General features: G+C 47.9%; 1 non-coding gene across 1 annotated transcript; it reads left to right on the top strand.

The window, feature by feature from the left end:
- The first annotated feature begins 6479 nt into the window (after positions 1-6479).
- Positions 6480-6552, top strand: TRNAA-AGC (transfer RNA alanine (anticodon AGC)). Its single transcript has one exon. It is a non-coding gene; the product is annotated as a tRNA-Ala (tRNA).
- The last annotated feature ends 332 nt before the right edge of the window (positions 6553-6884 follow it).

Genomic DNA, 6884 nt, shown 5'->3' with positions numbered 1-6884 from the left:
ATCCTTGGCGACTTCAATGCCAGAGTAGGTAAAGACTCGGAAGCCTGGAAAGGAGTACTTGGCAAACACGGCATTGGCAACTGCAATGATAACGGGCGCCTCCTGCTAGAATTCTGCACAGAGCATCAGCTCACCATCACCAACACTATCTTCCAGCAAAAGAACAGTCTGAAGACAACCTGGATGCACCCACGGTCCAAGCATTGGCACCTTATTGACTACATTCTGGTGCGCCAGAGAGACCTTTGAGATGTCTTACACACCCGAGTAATGCCCAGTGCAGAATGTCATATGGATCATCGTCTTGTAAGCTGCAATCTTCGTCTTCACTTTAAATCTACACCCAGGAGAGGCGGTATCCCTCGGAGGAAGTTTCAGATTGGCAGCCTTCAGTCAGCCAAAGTTAAAGCTGCCTTCCAGGCAAAACTCCAGACAAGAATTGAGGACCCCAGTTGCTCCACAGACCCTTCTCCAGTAGCACTCTGGGAACACCTAAAAATTACCATCCTGTTGACTTCTGAAGAAGTCCTCGGGTTCTCCACAAGGAAGAACAAGGACTGGTTTGACGAGAACAATCAAGAGATCCAAGAATTACTGGCGAAAAAGAGATCTGCCTACCAAGCACATCTTGCTCAGCCCTCCTGTCCCGGGAAAAAAGCAACCTTTTGCGCTGCATGTAGCAACCTCCAGCGCAAGCTTCGAGACATTCAGAACGAGTGGTGGACCAAACTTGCAGAGAGAACCCAGCTGTGTGCAGACACTGGTGATTTAAGAGGGTTCTACGAAGCCCTGAAGGCAGTATATGGTCCATCATACCAGGCTCAGAGTCCCTTGCGTAGTGCAGACGGCCAAGTGCTCCTCACAAACAAGGTATCCATACTGAACCGGTGGTCGGAGTATTTTCAGGTTCTTTTCAGTGCCAACCGCGTAGTTCAAGATTCAGCAATCCACCTCACCCCACTTCAACCAGTGAAAACAGAGTTGGATGAGACCCCCACCCTAGAAGAGACTGTTAAAGCCATCAAGCAACTGAAAAGTGGCAAGGCAGCGGGAGTTGATGCAATCCCACCAGAGATCTGGAAGCATGGGGGCACAGTACTACATAGCACACTTCACAAAGTACTTGTCACCTGCTGGAAACAAGGCAAACTACCACAGGACTTTCGCAATGCAATCATCATCACTCTACACAAGAATAAAGGGGAAAAGTCAGACTGCTCCAACTATCGGGGGATAACCCTGCTCTCCATCGCAGGCAAAATCCTTGCCAGAATACTCCTGAACAGACTGGTGCCCACCATTGCAGAAGAACTCCTCCCAGAGAGCCAGTGCGGCTTCAGAGCTAACAGGAGCACCACCGACATGGTATTTGTTCTCAGGCAGCTCCAAGAGAAATGCAGGGAACAGAACAAGGGTCTATATGTGACTTTTGTTGACCTTACCAAAGCTTTTGATACCGTTAGCAGGAAAGGCCTGTGGCAAATCTTGGAACGTTTAGGATGTCCCCCAAGGTTCCTCAGCATGATCATCCAGCTACATGAAGACCAGCGAGGCCAAGTCAGACACTGCAACGACCTCTCGGAGCCCTTCCCAATAGGCACAGGTGTAAAGCAAGGCTGCGTTCTCGCGCCAGCTCTCTTTACGATCTTCTTTAGCATGATGCTTCAAAGAGCCGCAGTAGATCTAGATGATGACGATGGTGTCTACATCCGCTATCGCACCGATGGCAGCCTGTTCAACCTGAGGCGACTAAAGGCTCACTCCAAGACAATGGAAAAACTTATCCGAGAGCTACTATTTGCTGATGATGCTGCACTCGTCTCCCACTCGGTATCAGCTCTGCAGCATATGACGTCCTGCTTTGCAGAGGCTGCCAAGCTATTCGGCCTAGAAGTTAGTCTGAAGAAGACAGAAGTTCTCCACCAGCCTGCACCCCAGGAAGGTTATCACCCTCCCTGCATCACTGTGGGTGAATCAGTTCTGAAGACAGTCCAGCAGTTCAGCTACCTGGGGTGCATCATCTCCTCAGATGCCAAGATCGACAAGGAGATTGACAACAGGCTGGCAAAGGCAAACCGTGCATTTGGCCGACTGCACAAAAGAGTGTGGAGCAACAAGCATCTGAAAAAAGGCACAAAGATCAATGTTTACAAAGCGGTTGTGATGACAACCCTCATCTACGGCTCCAAATCGTGGGTTTTATACCGTCATCACCTGCGACTCCTTGAGCGCTTTCATCAGCGCTGCCTTCGCACCATCCTCAACATCCACTGGAGCGACTTTGTGACCAACACTGAAGTCCTCAAGCGGGCGGAGGTTACAAGCATCGAGGCACTGCTGTTGAAGACGCAGCTGCGCTGGGCAGGGCATATCTCCAGGATGGAAAACCACCGCCTTCCCAAGATTGCTCTGTACGGCGAACTTTCCACCGGCCATCGAAATAGAGGGGCACCAAAGAAGAGGTACAAGGACTCCTTGAAGAAATCCCTTGGCACCTGTCGCATCAACTATCACTAGTGGTCTGACCTAGCCTCAGATCGCAAAGCATGGAGGCACACCATCCACCAGGCTGTCTCTTTCTTTGAGAACGCACGCATAGCTGGTCTTGAGGACAAAAGGAGATTGAGGAAGAATCGCACTGCTACAGCACCAACCCCAAATCAGACTTTTCCCTGCAGCCACTGTGGCCGGACCTGCCTGTCCTGCATTGGTCTTGTCAGCCACCAGCGAGCCTGCAGCAGACGTGGACTACTGCACCTTTCTTAAATCTTCGTTCGCGAAGTCAAGCCAAGAGAGAGAGGGGGTGGAGCTCATCCAGGGATTTTTTTATGCAGCTGCAACTACTATTCCATGGACAAGGTAGGTAGATGGGGAGGAGGAGGGGGAACCCTCCGAAAAGTTCAGGAGCTGGGCTCTTGCTGAATTCAAGGCCTGCTTATAGGTAAGGAGCAGTGGAGGACTGGGTCTAAAAATATTGGTTGCCAGGAGACAAATGGGGCCCACCCATAACTATAAGGCCGTCATTTGATTTTTATAAGAAATAAATAAAATTAAAAAAAATACATAAGTGGAAAAAAAGGTACAATTAACACTTTTGCAAAATAAATGTATATGTATTTTTAGTAATTATAGTGTACATCTATTGTACATTTTACTGGCAGCATGCAGTAGGTATTAAATGTAAATCTTTAATATCTACTGTAAATTTTAGTTGTGTTACAGTAATAATATTATTTTAACTTTAAATGCATTTAAATTTTAACTTGAAATGCATTCTCCATGCCACCAGCTGACTTGGCTTGGAGAAGTGATATAAAGAGACAAATGCCTTCTTCCAAGCCAGCCAACGGGGCAGTGGGGCTTCAAGAGCCACTACTGGTCTAGGGGGTAAAGGCTGCAGCCCTGAGAGAATGCATTCCTAGCGAGTCAGGCTGTGCGTCTTACCTCTGTGTAGAGCAGCCTAGGATTCCTCCCAAAGAGGCCTTGTTGTGGCCCCTTAAAGAGTAAGGGGAAGGACGGTGGCTCAGTGGTAGAGCATCTGCTTGGGAAGCAGAAGGTCCCAGGTTCGATCCCTGGCATCTCCAAAAAAGGGTCCAGGCAAGTAGGCGTGAAGAACCTCAGCTTGAGACCCTGGAGAGCCACTAAAGGGGAGGGACGGTGGCTCAGTGGTGGCGCATCTGCTTGGTAAGCAGAAGGTTCCAGGTTCAATCCCCGGCATCTCCAAAAAAGGGTCCAGGCAAGTTGGCATGAAGAACCTCAGCTTGAGACCCTGGAGAGCCACTAAAGGGGAGGGACGGTGGCTCAGTGGTGGCGCATCTGCTTGGTAAGCAGAAGGTCCCAGGTTCAATCCCCGGCATCTCCAAAAAAGGGTCCAGGCAAGTAGGCGTGAAAAACCTCAGCTTGAGACCCTGGAGAGCAGGGGAGGGACGGTGGCTCAGTGGTAGAGCATCTGCTTGGGAAGCAGAAGGTCCCAGGTTCCATCCCTGGCATCTCCAAAAAAGGGACCAGGCAAATAGGTGTGAAAAACCTCAGCTTGAGACCCTGGAGAGCCGCTGCCAGTCTGAGAAGACAATACTGACTTTGATGGACCGAGGGTCTGATTCAGTAGAAGGCAGCTTCATATGTTCATATGTTTAATATCGGAACTTCTATATATTTTCAAGCTACTAAAAAGACACTGACATTTTGAACATGGTGGGAAGGGCGGGATATAAATTCCAAATAAATAAATAAACATATTGCCTAATGTTTACGGGGGCCCACTTCATCAGGGGCCCACTTGCCACTGGGCAAACTGACACCCTGGCCAGTCGGTGCTGGTAGGGAGTGAGAAGCAAGTAATAAATGTTGTTTAACGGATGCAAAGTGAAATAACCCTGTGTGGGAGCAGAACTAGCTGGTAAGTTCCCATGGCAACCAAGTCTCAGTACTCTCAAGATGGCGGGTGCGATTTTCACATTCCTGGGGCAAGTTTCCACAACAGGAGTGCAGAAACATTGAGGAAAAGTGCAAACCTCACGAACTAGAGGCTTGGCAGGGCTTGAAAGGTAGACGTCTCCTCCCTCGGTCAGGGTGGGATGGTGTACCATCTGATTGACTGGAATTTGAAGTGCCTCCATATATCAGGACCTCAAGAGCCAGGTGATCAGGCAGGCACCCTGGTTGTATCCCACAAGTTTCTCCTTCCTGCTCCGAAGTTCCTGTGAAGGGGTCTCTCTTTCGACCCCACCAACTCAAGTTTCAACTCGAAGGGCTTGTGATAAGCACATTAAGTTTTTTTTAAAAAGAAAAGCTGAGCCTCGGCAAACACAGCCGATGGGGCTGAGGTAAATGTCGTGTGAGAAATCCTGGTCCTCGCTTGCGTCTTTCATATCAAAGAGAAATGCTTCCCTAAAAGAAATGCTTGAGCCAAATTTAATTTGCAGAGCGTAATGTTGTAATGGCCAGAGGAAATTCAATCAGTCCTGCGTGTTGTTGCAAGAGATCAAGTTTCTCATTGGTTCCAGGTGATCTTATAATATAGGAAGTTATTAAAAAGAAACGCATCTGATAAAAGTTTTTTTTTTTTTTAATCGCCATGATTTGCCAAGTTTCCTTTTTTGCCCTGATTTTAATGGCTGGAGCGAGTGGGTGGGGAACTCCTGCTCCACGTGTATCTACTTGTAAGGAACAGTGTTTTCTGGTACTACCTGACCCAGGTAAAGTAATGTCCTTATTATTGCATTTTTAGGGATGCCATATTAATTAGTTGCTAGAGCTGTCATTTTTTAGTTATATATATATAATATATATAATTTTTTTTGGCCACTGTGTGACACAGAGTATTGGACTGGATGGGCCATTGGCCTGATCTAACATGGCTTCTCTTATGTTCTTATGTGACACAGAGTGTTGAACTGGATGGGCCACTGGCCTGATCCAACATGGCTTCTCTTATGTTCTTATGTGACACAGAGTGTTGGACTGGATGGGCCATTGGCCTGATCTAACATGGCTTCTCTTATGTTCTTATGTGATACAGAGTGTTGGACTGGATGGGCCACTGGCCTGATCCAACATGGCTTCTCTTATGTTCTTATGTGACACAGAGTGTTGGACTGGATGGGCCAGTGGCCTGATCCAACATGGCTTCTCTTATGTTCTTATGTGACACAGAGTGTTGAACTGGATGGGCCAGTGGCCTGATCCAACATGGCTTCTCTTATGTTCTTATGTGACACAGAGTGTTGGACTGGATGGGCCATTGGCCTGATCTAACATGGCTTCTCTTATGTTCTTATGTGACACAGAGTGTTGAACTGGATGGGCCATTGGCCTGATCCAACATGGCTTCTCTTATGTTCTTATCTGACTCAGAGTTTTGGACTGGATGGGCCATTGGCCTGATCCAACATGGCTTCTCTTATGTTCTTATGTGACACGGAGTGTTGGACTGGTTGGGCCATTGGCCTGATCCAACATGGCTTCTCTTATGTTCTTATGTGACACGGAGTGTTGGACTGGCTGGGCCATTGGCCTGATCCAACATGGCTTCTCTTATGTTCTTATGTGACACGGAGTGTTGGACTGGATGGGCCACTGGCCTGATCCAACATGGCTTCTCTTATGTTCTTACCCTATATAAACCCTTCAAAACCCCCCCTAAACCATACACACACACACACACACACACACATCCTATATGTGTGTGTGTGTGTGTATATATATATGGTTAAAAAAATTTTTTTGAAGGATAATTTAATTGTATCCCCAGGAGATGCAATGGAAGAAAGCATTATAAACAGTAATGCATTTTCATCCCCTTTTTGGAATGTTCTGAACACATTACCAGGTCAGGATCTGTAAGGAGAATTGTGTGGACAGATTTAGTAATTGCACTAGGATTCTGGCAAAGCAAGATCTAATGCTCCAAGCGGATGGCCTGGGTTCTGTTTTAAATTGTAGCAGGTGTATGCTTGAACACTGATGAAGAGGAGTCAGGGGCTGTGGCTCAGTGGCAGAGCATCTGCTCAGCATGCAGAAGGTCCCCGGGTTCAATCCCCGGCATCTCCAGTTAAAAAGGACCAGGCAGTAGGTGATGGGAAAGACCTCAGCCAAGACCCTGGAGAGCCACAGCCTGCCCGAGCAGAGAATACTGACTTTGACGGACCATTGGCCTGATTCAGTATAAAGCAGCGTCATGTGCTCTTGTGAGTGTCTGTAATGGTATCAAAACCAGAAAGGTCGAAGGTGTACAGGGGAGGCAATCATACCAGGTCGTGATGTTACAGGCACTATCCAATAGATGTCTAGGATTCTGGTAGGGCTGCCAGCAATGGATGGATTGGGGGTGGAGCTTGTCGAAGGAGGGGAGAGACCCCAGCAAGATCAGATGCCGCAGAGTC

The sequence above is a fragment of the Heteronotia binoei genome, chromosome 11, assembly GCF_032191835.1.
Source record: "Heteronotia binoei isolate CCM8104 ecotype False Entrance Well chromosome 11, APGP_CSIRO_Hbin_v1, whole genome shotgun sequence".
Lineage (NCBI taxonomy): Eukaryota > Metazoa > Chordata > Lepidosauria > Squamata > Gekkonidae > Heteronotia > Heteronotia binoei.
Note: the sequence above shows the minus strand (reverse complement) of the source record. Positions and strands in the feature narration are given on the sequence as shown.